This window comes from Camelus dromedarius, chromosome 1 (genome assembly GCF_036321535.1).
Source record: "Camelus dromedarius isolate mCamDro1 chromosome 1, mCamDro1.pat, whole genome shotgun sequence".
NCBI lineage: Eukaryota > Metazoa > Chordata > Mammalia > Artiodactyla > Camelidae > Camelus > Camelus dromedarius.
In genome coordinates this window covers 121,295,000-121,315,069 of record NC_087436.1, presented here as the reverse complement: position 1 = coordinate 121,315,069, position 20,070 = coordinate 121,295,000, and the positions used below count along the sequence as shown (strand labels likewise).

The following is a 20,070-nucleotide window of genomic DNA, read 5'->3' as shown; positions in this document are numbered from 1 at the left end:
TTTATTTAATAACATTCGATTAAATTTTCAGCAATGAAATAGAATGATTTTACTCTTATTTAAATACTTTAAAAGATTGTCAGGGGGAGACTGCTTATGGTGCTGTCGCGATGCATAAAGGGAAACATAAACAAGCCAAAATTTTGGCCAGAAACCCAGAAAGCTCCTCCGTGCCAGCGCTGGCACGGAGCCTGAGTTCATTACTGGGAGACGTGGCTTTGAGGACGCCAGCGGTGATGACGTGCTTGGGAACAGGACAATGGTTGCACTCGGTGGCTTCTGCATCTGCCCAAAGACAGGCCCTCTTGATGAAGCATGTGTCATATTTGGCCTTACACTCACCCTCAGCAGCACAAAAAGAATGTCATTAAATGCTGTTAAAGCAATTAGATTTAATTTATACAAGATTCAATCTGCATTACAGGAGTTAAGTGAAATAACAGAACATCTCAGATAAAGATGAATGTGGTCTTCAGAGGAAAATGAAACAGGTTTCAGATTTGCTTTATTCTAGTCTTTGGTATGTTGATTGCTAGTGATAACCTTAGAAAAAGCTTACCAAAAAAAGAAAAAGAAAAAGAATTATACAAGGTTGACTATTTCATGTTTAAAAAATGAAAAACTTTTCTTTTATTGGGGAGAAAATAGCTTTTCTCCATCAAAAAAAAAAAAAAAAACAAAACTGCATGTAAAACAAGCAACAAAAATAGCGTTCTAGTAAAATGCAAGGACACCAGAAGGAAATGGAAATGCCTGCGTGATGGAGAAGGAGATGATCTGTGTAAAAACAACCTGAAGTCGTTCCTTAGATGTTGTCCTCTGTCCTTTTAGATTAAGCCATAATCTCAGTTGAAGAGAGATTTGAATAAATTGAGTAATATTTTGGTATTTTAAAAATAATATCTCAACACTGAAAATCTGAAATGAGAACTTTAGAAATCCTGCATGAAGCTAAATACAGTTTTAAGAGAAGGTGAAAATCTTGCCATGTGATAGTGGTTTCTATGATGAAATTAAACTAGATTGTAATGTTTTCTGTGATAATGAGAATGTATTGCACGCAACCCCACAGCATTTGAACATGATGCATAAAACCTGTGGTTCTTTTTCAACTGTAAATGTTTGCTTTTGCCTCAGCAGAGAAAAGCTTCTTCAAATTGAAAATACAACACAAATTGAAATCTAGATTATAACAATGTAATTACAGATTTTGCTAAAATGAACACAGGAAAAGTTTTTTGTAATAACTATCATTTGCTATATTTATAAATTTATGAATAGAGCATTGTTTTCTGTTATTACCCATCCAGTCACAGTGGACCCATAAAAACCTAGACATAAGTAACAATACATAGTTGTGATATTTTGCTATTGTGTGGTCGTATAAAAGCCATAGCTTATGAAGACATACGAATGGCCAATATGCACCTGACAGGGTGCTCAACATCATTAACCATCAGAGAAATGCAAACCAAACCCATAAAGAGATACCATCTCATACCCATCAGAATGGCCACCAAAAAAAAAAAAACAAAAAACAAAAAAACCAAAAAACCCAGAAAATAACAAGTGTTAGCAAGGATGAGGAGAAGCTGGAATCCTCATGCACTGTCTGTGGGATGTAAAATGCCTTTGCACAAAACAGCATGGTGGTTCTTCAAAAAATTAAAAACAGAATTACCATATGAATCAAAATTTCCACTTCTTGGTATAAACCCCAAAGAACTGAAAGCAGAAACTGGAACAGATACTTGTACACCCACGTCCACAGCCACATCCTTCACAACAGCCAATGTCCGCTGACAGATAAATGGATAAACAAAATGTGGTCCATCCACACAATAGGATCATTCAGCCCTGAAGAGGAAGGAAACCGTGACACCTGCTGAACATGGATGAACCTGGAGACGTGATGCTCAGTGAAATAAGCCAGACACAGGAAGAGAAATCCTGTGTGATTCCACTAATATGAGGTCCCCAGAGGAGTCAAATCCTTAGAGACAGAAAGTAGAGTGGTGGGCACCGGGGGAGGGGGATGGGGAATTAGTGTTTAACGGGGGAAGAGTTTGGGAAGATGAGAAAGTTCTTGTGCGTGGGTGGTGGTGACGGCTGCACAACAGTGTGAATGCACTTAATGCCACTGAGCTGTGCACTTAAAAATAGTTAATGAGATTTGCAAATTTTAGCCACTATATATAAAAATAGATAAAAAACCAAATTTCTTCTGTATAGCACAGGGGATTGTATTCAATATCTTGTAATAACCTTTAATGAAAAAAAATATGAAAATGAATATATGTGTGTATATGCGTGACTGGGACGTTGTGCTGTGCACCAGAGACTGGCACATTGCAACTAACTGTACTTCAATAATACAAAAAAATAGTTAAGATGGTAAATTTTATGTTTGTCTATCTTAGCACAATTTTTAAATATTGGGGAAAATACCCATTAGCTTTAGCTCCATTTTTCCATTTTGTTTTGTGGGAATTTTGTCAAGATGGAAGGACGAAAGGATGTTACCAAACATTGCACTGGCTTCACTTACATGTACTGGTATTTGGGCAAACGGGACGTGTGGTTCCCATGACTCTGGGGCGGTGAGTATCGGGGTGCCGTGGACGTGCTGGCGGCGGCAGGGACCCTGCCCCTGGATGCTGGGGTCCTAGTCTGTCGGGGCGGCTTCTACAATGTCCCCCCGGGGCTGGGGGCTTAGAAGACAATCAGAACTCCTCAGAGCTCTGGAGGTGGGGAGCCAAGACCGAGGCGCTGGCAGGTCCGGCCTCTGGTGAGGACCCGCTTCCCGGTGCATGGACAGCGTTGTCCCACCGCGTCCTCTAGTGACCCAGAGGGCAGGGAGCTCCCTGGGGTCCTGTTCATAAGGGCACCCAAGGCACTCGCGAGGGCTCTGCCATCTCCAGGACACAGACATCCAGGCCACAGCACCGAGCCCTGGGATTCCGCTGACGGGGAGGCTGACCCGCCCTGGAGCCGGAGCTGGCTGACACCTGAGCTTGGGGGCGCGGGTCCGGGCCCGGCCAGCCTTGCCGACACTCCTCCTCGGGAACAGCGGGAACAGACGCACGCCCGGTGGCCGTGCTTGCCGCTCCTCTGGGTGCTGGCAAGCTGGGTCTGCGGTGTGAACGGACCAGAGCTTAGAGCAACTTGAGGAGGCAGGCAGGGCAGCCCACTGGGAGGCTGGAGGCCAGGCTGGGCACCGTCGCCTGAGCCCCGGGCTCCAGGCTGTGAATGGGCAGGAGCAAGACGTGGGGGGCAGAGGATGGAAAGGCTGGCAGGGACAGCACCCAGCACCACCAGGTACCCAGGGGCACCCACCAGCCATGGCCTTGGTGCTGATCCTGCCCAAGGGAATTTGGCACAGACAGGGCCCCTCCAGACGCAGGCTCGCTGGGCCAGCTGCTTCAGCTTGTGCACACAGGGGAGACTGATGCAGAACAAGGAACGGGCCATTTAAAAAAGGGGTGCTGATTCCTCCAAAGTCCTCGTCTGAAACGCGAGTCCCTGTGTCCTCCCGGGGGCAGAGCGCGGGATGAGACTTCATCGCGGCATCGCCAAGATCTCAAAGTGCCATGTTTAGAAATGACCCCCTTGTCATTTCCATGTTTTGCGGCGATGTTTCTGATTTCTTATTTATTCTCTGTGAAGGAAAACACAACCTCCTAACATGCATTTCCCCACAGTAAGTGCGTTTCCGGCAGGATGAGTTCTGTTTCAGCTGTGTCTAGGTGCTTCAGGAGAAAAAGCACTTCGAAGTCGGGTCCCCACGGGAGGGGTCGTTCACACCCCGCAGGGCCCCCCTTTCCTGCTTCGTGAACTTGCCCGCGTGAGCCTGCCTGTCCCGGGCCACCAGCGGCCCCTGTGGTCTTTCCTGGGGCCTCAGGGGAAAGCGGAGCACTTCTGGTGCAGAAACGTTGCTCTGGTTGGCGAGCGCATGTTCTGCTCTGAAGCAGTATGGTCTGTTTCGCTAATGCATACTCTATTTGGTAACAATGTCCCTAATGAGTACAAGTTCTATTTAGTAACAATATGCTGTATTTAATTAATTTCATGTGTTTCAGTTAAATACAACATATGCTTCATTTGATTTATTCTGTCCACCAATCCTAGGGGATTCTAAAACACAGGGTACAGCTGGTGGATTGTGCAGACGTTCAGAGTCAGGTGGTCTGCCCAGCCCGGAAGGCCAGGGAGGGGCGGCTTGGAGCCGAGGATTTCGGGGTGGGGGTGAGCAAGGCCCAAGCTGGGGGCACTTGGCCCCATGTCCAACTCCCTGTGTCCCCAGCTGCCCTAGCTAGCCCCTGGGTTCCATGCCAGCCTTGCCCCCTGGTTCTTAGTCCCCGTCTCCTCTCCTGCCCCCACTGCTGCCTCGAGCCTCTCGAACCCAACGCGTCCCTCCTTGAGGCTGGGTCACTGTCCCCACTCCCCAGGGTCACCGCTGCCCCTCTTGTTGTCCCCACAACACACACAGCCAAGAGCTCTTCTGGGAACACACATCTGCCCAGGGGCCTGGACATGGTTCCCAAACACTTCCTGAAGCAACCCTCTTGGCCTGCCAGCCCCCTGGGCCATCTCACCTGCTGGGCTGGTCGGCCAGGAACCCCTGGAGCCTCCTGCTCTCCCGCCCTAAACACTTGTCCCCAAGTCTGGCACGTGCCTGGTATGGATGGACACTCAGACATCTATCCTCTGATGGTCCTTCCTGTACAGGAGTGCCGGGTGGAGGTGGGTGGTCCGGGGGGTGTGAGACAGACCTGGACTTGGCCCCTACAGAGTGCTGGACCGGTGACAGGGTGTGTGTGACTTCTGGGCGGAGCCCTGATAGTGAGGAGGCAGCTGATGGTCGTGAGGGCGGCTTCCTAGCCATCCGGCCAAGGACAGGCACGTGGGGTGGGTACCTACTAGGGAGAAGGGAGAGGACCTCGGGTCATGCTGGTGGCTTGACCACCGGCTTTCTGAACTGGCCTTGTTTCCAGCTGCACAGGGAATGCCTGGCTGTAAGGCCTAAGCGCCAATCCCCTCAACTTCTTGGAAGGCAGAAAGGGGCCTTGTAGAGGGGATCCTGGAACATTGGCCTTGGGACTCAGACAGCAGGGCCCCTGGGGATTCTGAGCAGGGATGGCAGGGCTGAGGCAGGCTCGGGAGAGGGCCCTGGCAGTGTGTGTCCACTGGCCTTCTGCTGATGTCCCAGGGCTTAGGAAGGGGCTGTGTGGAGCTGCGCCAGGCTCTGGGAGTCAGATCCCAGCTCTTGCACTTGGCAGTGGTCTGTGTGGGACCCTTCTGCGATGCCGGACAGTGGAGTCAGGCGAGCCTGGGGTCTCTCAGACCAGGAGGAGACCCCCCATCACAGGTCACAGCTTGTAGTTGCAGATAAGTTACTTTGTGCAGAAAAAACTTTTTAAAAAAATTACAAGGGGTTAGGTAAATTGGAGAATTTCTGGACAGAGCAGGGAGCCAAACCCAAGATGTGACCTGTACAGGGACAGTGACACAGGAGAAATGTGGACCACATGTGCTCCCTTGCTGAACCAATCCTTCTGGGATAGGGCTGGCTCCCGACAGATGGTTTCGCCAGGGTGGGGCCAGGTCAGGGACTCCCCCCATAGGATCCCTGACTCCACAAGGCAGGGTATCACCAGGAGGGTCCTGTGAGTGGCCGAGTAGTCTTTCTGTCCAATTCTGTATTTGGGGGCCAGGGAAATACCCATGGGGATCTGCGGGCCCACTGTTGCCTCATGAGATGGACTTGGTCAATTTCCATATGAGCCCCAACTATAACCAGAGGACAGAGCGGGGCTTGGGTTATCCCAGAACCAGTATCATCTCAAACTCTAAAAGGAACAATTCTCAAAAAGCCTGGGTGTCCTCCTTTCTGGGACCAAGTTACCTGGCAAATTGGCTGGGCCCTAGGGGAAGGCTGGGAGACAGGCCAGCTAGAGAGAGTGGCATGGCAGGGTCCTTCTGCAAAAGGGCTCTGGGTCCTTGAACTGAGATCTGGGGACGGTAGAGGGGTGGTGGCTTTCTGTTGGGGCAGCTGGCAGCAGCCTTCTGCTCACCAGCCCTCCTTTTCTGTAATTATGGAAAATGACCAGCACCAGTGAACTGCCCGCAACAGCATTGCCTCAGACCTCTGAGGGTCGGGCCCCGCCGGGCTGCCCACCCCAGCAGCTCCACCACCTTTCCCTGCCAAGGAAGCCCATCCACTGGCTTCTGGAATTCCTCCTGTGCTGTGATAGGAGGAACCAGCTATGGCAGCCTGTCCGCTGTTGGCCCAGCCCGCGAGGGACGCCACCAAGGCCCCGGATGTGCTGGGGCACTCTGCAGGGGACATTTCTTAGGCTGAGTGACCATGCACCTTATTGCCCCGAATGGGACTCCCTCTGGAGAGAAAGGGGAGCTGTTACTAGTACAGAGGAAGTGTGAGGACAGCAGGTGGCTTCCGGGCAGAGTCACTGACCTCTGTCAACCTTGAAATTAAAACAGTCGGTTAGTTATTTTATAAGTGACAAGGGTTCCTTCAGGAATAGCAGATGAATTGCAATTTGGGACATGCAAGCTACGACAGAACCAGAAGCAAGTCCGGCAAGCAGAGGAGGGAAAGTTTACTTGAGTGAAATGGAAGACATTGGGAGGGGCTGCTTTGGAGAAAGTCCTTTAAAGTAAAGCGAGAGTTCAGGGTGGTGGAGGCTTCTCACTGGCTGGGGCTGTTGCCGGGTGGAGAGAAAGTCTTACTCTTGCTGGAAGGCAGGTGAGGCTGTCCCCAGAGCTGGCCCGCAGCCCCTGGCCTTCCACTCAGTAACGTGTGGATTCCATCTCTGGACAGCTGGAACAGCCTCATTTTGAGCTACCTGACCGGAGAGAAAGGATGAGGAGGGAGACCTCGAGACCCTTCTTTCTCAGGGTACTCATTGGCCAGCCATTAGCCCTTGGGAGGCTAGAGGGGAACCAGGACCCACCTCCCACGGCAAGGGCTTCCCCTGGGTCTGGGTGTGGGGCCTGGGCAGCAGAGTGGGACGGCTCGCCTGTCCTGGACCTCGTGTGGGCCGGCTTGGCCAGCACAGGTAGTCGAGGCAGCAGCAGCACCCACTATAGGCCGTCCGTCCCCCACAGTTCATGTGTTAAAGCTCTAACCACCATGGGTGTTAGGAGGTGACGAGACCAGGAGGGTGGAGCCCTCAGTGCGGGGTGAGTGCCCTTATAAAAAGAGACAAGGGTGAGCTTTTGCTCTCTCTCTCTGCTCTCCACCATGTGGGAAGACAGCCCTCAGCAAACCAAGAAGAGGGCTCTCACCAGACTCCAGGTCTGTCGGCACCTTGATCTCAGAACGCCAGGCGCCTGTTGTCTCCCTCCTCCCCCCACCCCCAGTCTGTGCTACCCGTCATGGCAGCCCCAGCCGACCAAGACGTATGGCATCCGACACTCTCTGCTGCACACTCAGCCAAGGCTCAAGGCACAGGTAGGGCTGGGCGCAGCTAGGTGACCTGCAGAAGAGTCATGTGTCCCCACCCTGGTAAGTGCTGCTCCAATAGCACCACAAACTGGCGGCTCAGAAACAGCAGCATTTTGTTTCTTGCGCTTTGGAAGCTGGAAGTCCCAGATCAAAGTGTGGGCAATTTCAGCATCTGGTGAAGATTTGCTTCTTGGTTCACAGACAGTTGTCTTTGGTCTGTGTTCTCACATGACCCAAGGGGTAAGGGAGCTCTCTCGGGTCCCTCTTATAAGGGCACTAATCACATTCACGGGACTCCACCCTCATGACCTCACCACCTCCTAGAGGCTCCATCTGCAAACACCATCACATTGGGGAACAGCTTCATCATGTGAATTTGGGGGACAATTTTAGTCCATAGCTGTGTTGTTGTAGAGACCATTGGCTCCAGGGCCTGAGAGCACTCCACTTCCCGCCCTCTGCTCAGCAGAGCGCAACAGCCCTCCTGACGGCCACCACACTTCTGCCAACGAAGCCCCATATCCCAGGATGCTATCCAGAGGTTTCATTTGCAAATATAAGGGGAAGATGCATCCTGTCAACATGTCAGGTAGTGAGAAACTTGTCCTTTGCTGTCATCTTGGGAGCATTAAAGGGACTGTGAAACGTAACTTAAAATTTTGATTTTTCCAGGGAGGGGCTTGAAGTGTGATGGTTGGTGTATTTGTCACCATGACTTAACATACAGCCCAGGAGGCTCCAGCCAGCTGCAGTCGGGAGTCCTGGGCTGGATTTTTTCCCCACACTTAGTTTGTACAACAAATGCCCAGCAGACCGTTTCCTGAAAATACTCTGGCTGGTCACTGTGACTAAAGAGAATGGAATTTCCAAAGAAAGAATGATTGCTGGTGAAGAAGACAATTGGAGGCAGGGGGAGAGACAACCCTGGACGGTCTTCCGGGACAAGGCACGGCATCTGGACAGCTGAGGGGGAGCAGGCCCCCTTGGGACCTCCAGGGCAGCCTGGGTCGTGCTGAACACAGCCTGCCTGGCCTCTCCCCCGTGATGGGGGATCAGGGGGTGACTGCGCTCTGCTGGGAACACCACATTTCCCTTCCGCTTCCCCTCCTTTAAAAACAAGACGATTTCCCGGTGTAATGCAGTCTGATGAGCATCAGGGTGTGCGGAGGACAGGGGAGAGGAGGGGGTAGGGTCCCCGAGGCGTGGGGCGCGGGGAAGCGTCAGTGCACCAACGGGGACACCGGGGGAGGGCGTGGAAGGGGACCTGGGGCAGGAGTGGATCCGGGCAGTGGGCACAGGGTGTCCACACCGGAGCCGGACCCGCCAGCTCGCGCGGGCAGCGGGAGTTCTGCCCCAGACCTAGGAGTCCTCGCCCTCAATTCTGCCCCTCAGGTCCCGCCCCTCCCACCACAGCAACGCCCCCTTCATGCCCCGCCCCTCAGGCTCCGTCCCTCGTCCCTTTTTACGCTCGTCCCCTGGAAGTGCCGCCACCCCATCCTGTCCACTGGACTCCCGGTCCTCGGAGGCTCCGCTCCATAGACCACGCACTCCGGCCCATCCTGAGAGCCGCCCAATACCTCGGAGGCCACGACTCCGCCCCACCTCTCTCCTGAAAGTCCCACGGCCCGCCCTCCCAAGGGTTCCGCCTCTTTTCAGACCCCGCCCCCATAGGCTCTGCCCCTATCAGACCCCGCCCTCCAGAGAGGTACCTCCCCTTCCACGGTCCCGCCCCTCGTTGGCTCCGCCCCTCTCCGTCCCCGCCCTCCAGCCGGCCCTGCCCTGTCGGAGGCCCCACACTCGGCCACGCCCACTCAGTGGTACCGCCCAACAGACCCCGCCCCCAGGCCCCGCCCACACAGGCCCCGCCCCTCGGTCCCGGGCGACGGCGGCGGCGACCGTTGGGCGCGAGGGCGGAGCGGATCGCGGCCGGAGAGCGAGCGGCCGGTAGGTTGCGGGCCGGGCGCTGGCCGCCCCGCCTCCGCTTTCTTTCTTCTCTGGGCGCGCGCTCGCGCCCTCCGCGGCCCGCCCCGCCCAGCGGAGCGGAGGGCTGCTGGGGGCGGCCGGCCCCTCAGGGTCCGGCTTGTAGGGGCCGCGGGCCGCCGCGGCCCTCCTTTTGTTCCCGGGCCCGACTCCGGGCCCGGTGGTGGGGCCGCCGCCTTGGTCCTTGGCGGGACAGGAGGGCCCGGGGCCGGGCCGGGGTCGGGCGGTCGTCCGGGCCGAGAGCGCGGGCCTGCTGTGCCCACCGCGTTCGCTCGGACGTCGGCCGAGCCCGTGCGCCCCAAGGCCCGAGTCTGCACGGGCTCCCAGTTTCCTGTCCTTCCGACTGGGCGGCCGCATTGTTTGGCCAGAGGCCGTCTCCAGAGACCCCTACTCTGGAGATGAACTGCAGCAACGCCGGTGCAGTGCCCTGTCGGCTTCCCGTTCCAAGCTCTGTGCTGTGGCTCAGGGGTGCTTAGGTGAGACAGCGAGGCCCCAGAGTTGTGGTTGTAGATAGAGTGGTCCCGAGTTGTGGGATGTAGACACAGTGGTCCAGAATTGTGGGGTGTAGACGGAGTGGTCCCGAGTTGTTGGATGTAGACACAGTGGTCCAGGGTCGTGGGGTGTAGACAGAGTGGTCCCGAGTTGTTGGATGTAGACACAGTGGTCCAGGGTCGTGGGGTGTAGACAGAGTGGTCCCGAGTTGTTGGATGTAGACACAGTGGTCCAGGGTCGTGGGGTGTAGACAGAGTGGTCCCGAGTTGTTGGATGTAGACACAGTGGTCCAGGGTCGTGGGGTGTAGACAGAGTGGTCCCGAGTTGTTGGATGTAGACACAGTGGTCCAGGGTCGTGGGGTGTAGACAGAGTGGTCCCGAGTTGTTGGATGTAGACACAGTGGTCCAGGGTCGTGGGGTGTAGACAGAGTGGTCCCGAGTTGTTGGATGTAGACACAGTGGTCCAGGGTCGTGGGGTGTAGACAGAGTGGTCCCGAGTTGTTGGATGTAGAGACAGTGGTCCAGAGTTGTGGGGTATAGACTGTGGCCCAAAAAGGCCCTAGAGCTGTGGGGTGTAGACAGAGACCTTGGGCAGGCGAGCGCCCTCTCTGTGCCTGTTTCCCCACTGGTGGTCGGGTTTGTAACGGGACCTGCCTGTGGGGCTGCTCAGGTTGTGAGTGGATCTCTGTGGTCAGTGTCTGTTACTTTCGTGGTCACAGGTTCTGTGACGGGAAGGGTACTTGTAAGGCCGTGGGACCTGCAGGTGGGGACAGTGAGGCCTGCAGAGAAGGGGGCTCTTCCCTGGAGAGGAGGGTTAGAGGGCTCCCACCCTGGTCTGAGATAGGAGCCTAAACAAGCAGTGGGGAGAGGGTGATGAATAAGAGAGGATGTATTTCAAGTTTTACTTTAGAAATGTAATTGTCAATGTGGGGTTTCATAAAAATGCCTCCTTACCAGTGTCTTGGAGGCCTAGAGATTACAGGTACTAGGTGCCCGGCCTAGACCTGGGCCTCAGGGACACTCCTCAGGGGACAGCCCATCGCTGAGGTCAAGGAAGAGGGCTGAACGTGTGGAGCTGATCTGTGGGAGGGCATGGGGTGGCAGTGTCCCGGGAGATTCAAGAGGTCAGAGGGAGGCACAGAGTGGTCCTGTTGGGCCCAGGGTCAAGGACAGGCCTCCTTTCCTCTCTTTAGAAGGAAGGGGCCACTGGTTAGGCAGAGGAGCAGCTGCAGGGCTAGGAGGCCAGGACCAATGTGGTCCAGGCGGAGGAGATGGCGGTCCCAGCGGGCCTGGCTGGGGCACAGGAGGTGTGGGAGGTGAGGGCGGTCAAGGCTGCCTGCCCGGAGTCAAAGGAGCAGTCCGGTGTCGCCTGCCGGCGCCTCCCACAGCAGAACCTCCCACCGCAGAGGTGATAGCACATTCACTTTCTGATTATATTGTCATTTGACATTTATCTTTGTCTGAAACGGGCCCAGTGAAATAGTCAGGGTGAAGGGAAAACCATTGTTAAGGCTTAACACATACTGCAGCAAGTACACAAAACCCAGAGAAGCCAGAGTGCTTTACATGTTCTTTGAATTTGGTGGAATTCCCATAAACATTTTACCTTCTTATTAGCCCTTGTTCGAGTTTCCTGTGGCCGCTGTAACAAATTACCACTAACTTGGTGGCTTAAACAACAGAAATGTATTCCCTCCCAGTTCTGGAGGCTGAAAGTACTTCCGGCTTTTGGAGGCCGTCCATCCTCAGTCCTTGGCCTGCGGCCCCGCATCGCGTTGCCCTGGCTTCCGTCCTTGTATCCTGTCCTCAAACCCACCTCTGCATCCCTCCGACTAGGGCACATGTGACCGCACGTGGGGTCCACCTGCCTAACCTCAGGATCCTTAATGTAACCCACCTGCAAAGTCCCTGTTGCCTCTACGGTGACATTCACAATGCCAGGGCCTAGGCCCAGATGCCACTGGGGACCACCTTCCACCCACCACAGTGCCCAGACTTTCTGAGAGGACTGTGGTCCCTCCTGTTCTGTGCTGGGGAGCAGCCGTCTCTACCTTTCTCGAGGCTGGCTGGTCTGTCCAAGGGGCGGCTGCCACTCCAGTGTCCAGAAGGGCCACGTGTTTTTCCCTGCTGTGCCCCGGAGGAGAGGCTGCGGCTGTCCCGGGAGAGAACCTGAGGCTTTCCAGGGGCTCAAGTTGGGCAGATCACTCGTTTTCACTTCTTGGGGTGGTGGTCACCAGCTCCCTGGGCCATCTGATGAAAGCTGTAGTTAGTCCTCAGCAGTAGACTCGACCCACGCGCACAGACACTTTAACACAGACACTGGTTTCCCTGCGGTTTTCAGGGGCTTCACGATCCCTTCTGCTTTCTCCCTCTTTCCCCTCCGGCGGCCGAGCCGTCCTCAGCCTGGTGGTCGGAAATCCCGACGCGTGTCCTCCCTCGGCTTCCGTTTTGCACCCACCACGCTGCCTGTGTATCTTTTGCTACATCTTATTTTCATCCCTTAGCAGAGGTCTTGGCCATCCTTCCAGGACACCAGAGGAAGAGCCAGACCTGCTGATTGAAGCCCCAGGCGGCAGGCATTGTCCTGTCCTGCTGGTCCCCATCTCCCAGAGGCAGGCATCCCAGGCACCCTGCTTTCTCCGGCATTTACTGCTGTTTAAGCTGCTGTTTTAAATCTGTGTGTTTGAATTCTCTCCGAGGTGCAGGGAGGCACTAGCTCCCCTCTCTGCTGCACCGCTGCCTCGTCTCCCTCCACTTCCTGACTTAATCGCATCACCTTCTTTTGGTTAAACCAGAGTCCATTGTTGGCCTTTTTGTTACTGAACCACGTGGTACCCTGGAGCACAACTCCTTTCTCACCTAGCCCTGTCACTCCGGTGTCAAACTCCTTTCCTCGCCTCCAGCATACTTCCCGCCATACCTCTCCCGTGATGGCCCTTGTTGCCAGGAGACTTTGCTCCTAGCGTCCTGCTTCCTGCCCCAGTCCGTCTGGTCCCAGTGAGACCGGCGCACTTGCGCCCACGTGTCCTTGCGCCCTGGACCCTCTCCTCTCTGTGTGGGCTCACGCCTTATTTTGCTGAAGTGCACACTCGTAATAACTAAGAAACATTCAGTAAATCTTTCTTTTGCCCTTGATTTTGAAAATATCTTTATTTTACCCTTCAGTTAACTTTTAGTTTAGCTGGGTATAGAATTCTACTGAAAAGTATTTTCTCAGAATTTTGGAGATGTTGCTTCCTGGTATGTCGTTTCTGGCCCCGGGGGGACATTGGTGCCTCTGTGGTTCCAGGTGCCCATGTGATCTGGCCCTGGGGGCTCACGCGGCAATCTCCTGTGCCCCACATTCTGAACCATCAGTTGATGACGCGTGTTCCCATCCCTGTGCTGGGTGCTGTGGCCCCTTCAGCCTGAGACCTGACTTGTGTATTATTCTTAATTTTCTTTCTTTCAGTTTTCTGTCCTCTCTTTCTGGAACCCCTTTTATTTGGAGGTCGGAGCTCCTGGGCTGACCTCTGAGCCCGACCTTCTCCTCTTGTTGATCTTTGATGTTCACTCTGGTCTCAGGAGAGTGATTTGCATTGTCTTCTCACTAACTGTCCCTTCTGTTACTTGTTTCATTTCCATCATCCTTTTTATTTCTCAAGCGTTCTTTTTTATTTTGATTTTTCTTTCCTGTTTTTTTAAAAATAACATCTCATTCTTTATTTAGAGATGCAAGGTCTTATCTCTTAGAAGATAATAATTAAGGATATTTGAGTTTTTATTCTGTCTTGTCTTCCCTTTTTCCCTCTATTTTTTTGTAGACTCTGTGCTCCATGAGACCAAGGATTTTCTTCCTCAATATTATTTGTGGCCGAATTCAAACACCTAAAATTGTTCCTGGCATCCAGAAGGAACACTGTATATTGTTCAGATCTCCATTATTACTGATTTTTCGAGGTTAGGGATTCTGGTCATTCGAATGGTTGCTGAGAAAGATGTTAACGTCTCCAACACTGCCGGGATCGTTCATTTCTGCCTTCAGTCCTTTCAGGCTTTGCTTTACGCGTTTGCAGCCCTGGCACTGGGCTTGTGCATTCTTGGGATCGTTCGTCTTCGTGATGAGTGGACGGTTTGTCTCGAAGCCCCTGCAAGCTTCTCGTGTCTGCCGTTTGCTCTGTGCGTCCTTTTACTCTCAGCCTGTTTGTGTCTTACACTCAGAGTTAACATCTCATAAAGCCCATCTGATAGTTTCTACTTTTGAGTGTGTTTTGTTCACTTACATTTCTAGTGGTTACATTTTCCCCTAATTGAAGACTTCTATTAGTCAACAAATAAATAATAAACACCAACTTTTCCGAAGCAGCTTGGACGGGTTCAGCGTAACTAATATTTGGAACACTCGATACCAGTTTTTAAAGAGTGTTTATAATGATCGGCAAACGTTTGAAGAGCTAGAGTAAGCAGAAGAATAAGTGAACCCCACGTGCACACCACTCGCCTGGGACGACTGTCCACGCGCCCCCCACCCCCACCCCCCCGCCTCCCGCGCCTGCCGCGGGCGCTCCGCTCTCTCACATGAGTGCTCACAGGGCTGAGCTGGGCCTCCGGGTTGTGTTCTGCTTGTCCTGTTTTGTTGCTGTTGTTGCTGCTTTTCCTTTCCTGTCTTGTTTTGGGTTATTTGAATGTACGCATGCATGTGTGTCCACACAAATGTGTGTACGTGTTTATGTTGATGTATGTGTGTAACAGAGGTGTGTGTATCCGTAATAAACACACACACAAATATTCTAGTATTCTACCTTAATTCCTCTTTTGGCTTTTTGGCTGTACTTCTTTGCATTCTTTTAGTAGTCTCAAATATGTATCTCAACTTATTGCAGTCTGTTTAGAGTGAATTTTATAACGCTTTGCATAAAATGTAAGAATTTTGTGATGGTAATAGAAGTTCCATTTTCCCCCTCTGGGAACTACTTGTTGTCATTCATATTGCATCTGCATATGCTATAAACCGTACACCATGCTGTTAGAATTTTTGCTTTAAAAATCCGTATGTATTTGAAATACACTAAGAGAAGGAAAATAATCTTTTGAATCACTCACTCGTGCGCTCGCTGGTCCTGCTGCGCGCCATTCCCTCCTGCAGATTGGAGTTTCCACCTGTACCACTTATCTTTAGCCTGAAGCGTGTCCTTTCGATTTCTTGCCTGTTAGTGACGAATTCTTCCAGTTTTCCTGTGTCTGAAATGTCTTTATTTCCCTTCAGTTTTGAAGGATCTTCTTGGCTGAGAAGTCCAGTTTCTCTGCCCCAGCCCTCCACCTGCTTCACTCCCTCTTCTGGCGCCATTGTGTGTGGTGAGGAGTCGGCCCCCACTGCCCCTGCCTTGTCCCCGTGAGTCCCGTGGTGGCTCCACACTTGGCTTTGCCTTTGACGTTCAGCACTTGGACTTTGATGTCCTTAGCAGGGCTTGCTCTGTATTTGTCCTGCTCAGGGTTTGCTGAGCATCTTGGATAAATAAGTTTCTTAATTCTTCACCAAATTTGGGAAAAATTCGGCCATTGTTTATTCAAATATTTTTTTCTGCCCCGTTTGTTCTCTTCTCCTTTTGGTGCTACTCTTGCATTTGTGGCTGGTGTTTGCTATTGTCCCTCATTCAGGCCCTGTCCGAATTTAAAAATATTTTTGTGTCTTTTTTGTATTGGATAATTTCTATTTATCTGCAAGTTAACTCACCCTTTTTTCCATCTCCAGTCTGCTATTTAGCCCATTTCATTGGGTTTTAAAATTTTAGTTACTATAGTTCTTATTTCTAGAATTTCCCCTTCTTGTTTATAGTTTCCATTTCTCTACTGGGATGTGCCATCTGCTTATTGTGATTGTATGTTCTGTTAAACCCTTGAACATTCTATGTCACCTGCTTTAAAGCTCCTGCCTGCTAACTTCAGCTCCCGTTTTATCTCGGGATCAGTTCCTACTAGCTTCTTTGTCTCTTGACCGTAGGTCACCTTTCTGTTTCTTTGACCCTCTGCTCATATTTGATTGTGTGCTGGACGTTGTGGGTGACCCGTTGTAGGGCCTCTGAAGAGTGTTGAGTTTGTTCTGGGAGTTAATTTGTCTGGACTCAAACTGAACTCTCTGCTGTGACCTCTGCCTGGTGTGCTTGGTGTATGGCTGCCTCCTCTGCTCCTTGGAGTCTCCTTGTGCGTGGGTCATTCAGGGGCTGGTCGGGGGCCCAGGCAGAGTTTACGAACAGATTTGAGGGCTTCCTGTGTCCCCAGCCACCTCCTGCCTGAGATGTGGCGATGTCCCCCTCTCTTTCCAGCCGCCTGCCATGCCCAGACTCCATTCTTTGACTTGAATCTGGAGGACTGCGGCTTTCCTCCTGGGCTCCAGACGTGTTCAAACACACATCTTACCCAGTGCAGCCTCTTCTTTTGGAGAATGACTCTCCTCCAGTTTCTGCCTGCTTTCATACCTCTCCAGTACCTTCAGATAGTTGGTTTTTGTATTTCTGTGCCTGGCTGGGCCTTGACTCAGCAGCACAGGAGGATCCCCGAGGCGCCGCCCTCTGCTTGCGGCCCTGCCGGCAGTGGGCAGGCGTGGTCTCTGGGGTTTGCTTCTTTCTTATCTAGAGAATGGAGGAGCTGGGGAGTGAGCCACTCGAGCCTAAAGGAAAGCTTTTCCTTAGCAAATGCTGTATAGGATGGAGCCCTGGGCTGGATTTTCTAAGGTGCCTTTTCTTAGACGTGTACAGGAGTGTGGGGACCGAGGTGGCAGTGAAGGTGAGCATTCCTCACTGCCTCCCGCTGATGTGAGCCACCCGGGGATGAGGGTGGGTTGCGGTGCTGGCTGGTGCTGGTCTGCTCGGGGCAGGGGTCTGGCTGGGGGCTGCAGGGCACACGCACAGACCCCTAGATCCCATGCTCTCTGCCCACCCTGGTGTCTAGCTCGACCTCGGGCAGGCTGCTGTTCTGTGCCCGTTTATCTATAAAATGGGGTTAATAAAGAGCTGCTGTGAGGTTGAGCCAGGATAGGGTGTGTCAGGCGGTGGGGACTGCCTGGCACTAGGACCTCTCCATGCCGCAGCGTGGCTGCTGTGAGTGGGTGTGGGCCCGCTGGCACATCTGTGCCACGCCCCTACTGCGGGCCAGGCTGGGGCTCTGGCGCTCCTGGCTGCAGCCCCATAGAGCCTGGGACACATTACCTGGAGCACATGGGCAGAATCGGGTCCCCAGACCGCCCCTCCCACCAAAGCCCCCACCCCCGGATGCCTGGAGTCCAGCCCGGAGGGATGGGCAGCGGGGCCGCTGAGAAGGGCTCCCTGGGCCCACCTGGTGCAGTCTCCTGTGGCTCTTGTGACAAAGCACCACCAATGGGGTGGCTTAAATGGTAGGAGTTTATTCCCCCCATTCTGGAGACAGACATCTAGAGCAGCGTGTCCCAGGGCCAGGCTCACTCTGGAGGCTCCGGGGAGGGCCCTTCCCACCTCTTCCAGCTCGGGTGACTGCCTGTGGCTGCTTCGCTCTGGTCTCTCCCTCGGTCTTCACATGGCCGCCCCAGTGTCTGGGCTTCCGTCTGCGTCCCCCGTGGAAGGACCCCGTCTCCGCCCCCACCCCCACCCCCACCCTCCCACTGGCTGACCCAGTACCTTCGTCTCATCTTGGAAGCCTTAACTTAATCCATCTGCAAAGACCCTTTTTCCAAATAGGGTCACATTTCCAGGTTCTGGGGACTAGGACCTGATGTCTCTGGGGCCACCCTGCCTGGACCTGGAAGATGAGGAGCCATGTGGGGTCACGAGAGGGGCCTCCTCCAGCCGCCTGTCCTCCATTGCTCCCAGATGGTGTCTGCTCTGTCCTGTGTGCAGGTGGGGCTCGAAGCTCACCCTCACACTGTGCCTGCTGAGGCAGGTGCCCTGTCCCCCTGAGAGTGACTGAGAGACATGGAGAGCAGACGGAGTCCCGCCAGCCCCAGTGCAGAGACCGGAAGTGGGACAGTGCGGCAGGCTGCCTCTTTCCCCCGCATCCCGCAGAGGATGACTGGCCTTGCACGTGGGCGGGGAGGCCTGTGTGGGAGGCCTGGAACAAGACCCATTTGATGAGGAGGAAAATGGTTCTCAGTCTTTCCTGGGCATTTGGAGCCCAGTGGTGGCTTGGCGGGGCTGGAGTGAGACTGGGGGTCAGCCAGGCAGGTGGACAGAGGGCTTGACTGTGCCTCCTCCCGGGCCTGTGGGGAGGGGCGGGGACAGGGGACAGCCGGGCTCCAGCAGGGGAGACTTTGCAGTGTTTGGAACATAGTTATAATAAAAAATTATTCATCTTTTATGTGAAATTCAAATTTAACTGAGTGTCCTTTATTTTTATTTGCTAAATCCAGCAACTTTATTTATAGTCCCACTTTGCCCAGGTGTGAAAACCACAAACAGAAATAAACATCAAGTGGAGATAAGAAGGGAAAGTCAGATAAGAACGGGGAGGGAAAGCTGAGGTGGCTCAGCCTTCCCATGGTTCAAGATAGTGAACTAGGATTTGTTTCTGGAACCAAAAATACCCTGAAACATTGCAGCTTCAGCGTGGCCTGTTTACTTGTCCCAAAACACAGTCATGGCCAGACTGGTGCCCAGAGTCAGCCAAGGGGTCTGCCCACCAGCTGCCAGGTAGATCGGCACCCGGTCTGGCCTCCCCACCACCGCAAGACTCAGACCTGACTGCAGGGCCCGGGGGGAGCAAGGCGGGACTTCTGGCCCGTGTCTGAGTCTCTGGTCGATGTGGTACTTCTGCATGGTGAGGATTTCTGGAGCTCACGGCCTCCGGCTGTCCAGCCCTAGTGGCAGTTGACCCCGAGCTTTGATGTCCCTGCCGCTGCCGTGACTGCAGGGCTCCACTTCTCCCAACTCACCACTGCCCCTCCAGCCTGTGCCCCGCCCTGACCCCCATGTGCCCACGGCCCTGTGGGCACTGATGCCCGGGGTGTGCCTGCTGCACCGACTCGGAGGCGAGGTGCTGATAAGTGCCCAGCAGACGCTCCCGACTGTGGGGTCCATGGGGCTGCTGGGTAGCTGGTGGGTTGGTGGCGGTCGGGGGAGTTAGTTGGGGTCTCAGGGAGGAGGTGGGGACCAGCTGAGCCAAGGAGTGGCAGAGGGAGGGGGAGTGGGTATGTTCAGGGAAGGGCAGTTTTTTAAGTGAAGTCAGGACTATGGGTGCACCCCAGTGTGCCCCCCATCCCGGTGTGTACCCCTGACCTCCATGTGTGGTGGTGGCAGCCCGTTGATCTGCTTTGTCCCCCGGGGAGGCTGGCCCTTGGAGGGCAGGGCCATCACTGGTCACCTGTTTGTAGTATGACGCTGCCATAGAGGCCACTGGGCAGCTGCTGAATGAATGAGTGAGTGAGTGAGTGAGTGAGTGGAAAGGTCACGAGGCAGTGAGATGGACCTGCTCAAGGTGGGGACTGAGGTTTGGTCTGGAACTCCGGCAGAGGTCTGAGAGGGTAGGCTGGATCCTGCGTCCTGGGTTTGAGCAGGGTCGTGTGCGTGTGCGTGTGTGTGCGTGCGTGCGTGTGCGCACATGTGCACACTTCGGGGTAGGGTGCAGCCAGCAGGTGGAGCAGAAGGAGCGGTGCCCCCCAGCTCCACCCCTAGTCTCCCACCCCCTATCTTTGCTGGGACCACCACCACCGTCTCCCACCTGGATGTCTGGCTGCCTTCCGAGCTGCTTCTTTCCTTAACTGAGACCTTTCTTAAGTTCCTTCTTGTGTACAAAGTGACCTTATTGTGATGTGAATAAAAGCAGTTACTTCAAAATGCACCTAGCCAAGAACCTGTGTCCCGCCCGGCGCGCTGGAGGGTGGCGCGGCGTGGCAGAGAGGGTCCCTGGCTCAGCCAGTGGCCGGCCCCATGTGCGCTTTGTGGACGGCTTTTGTGGGCAGGGATGCCTGGGGACCACACAGGTGTCTTGTGTGCCTCCTGCGCCCCTGCGTGCCTGTGGGAACCGAACCCGCGCGGTGGTGCTGGCTTCACTTGCCCAGGGCCCCGCGCGCGCTCCCGCACCTTTGCTTCCCTTCGCGGGCTGTCACGCCGCTTCCTTGTGGCGTGAACTTCACAGCGCGGAGGACTAGAACCACTCAGGAAGGTGCAATACGCGAATGTTCTTGA

General features: G+C 54.0%; 1 protein-coding gene across 3 annotated transcripts in view; it reads left to right on the top strand.

Moving 5' to 3' along the window:
- The first annotated feature begins 9,335 nt into the window (after positions 1–9,335).
- Positions 9,336–20,070, top strand: part of RGS12 (regulator of G protein signaling 12) — a 105,978-nt gene continuing 95,243 nt past the window's right edge. For all 3 annotated transcript variants that reach the window (XM_064488536.1, XM_064488533.1, XM_064488541.1), the window contains exon 1: positions 9,336–9,412. The gene's annotated coding sequence lies outside the window, so the exon portion shown is untranslated. The remainder of the gene's footprint in view (positions 9,413–20,070) is intronic.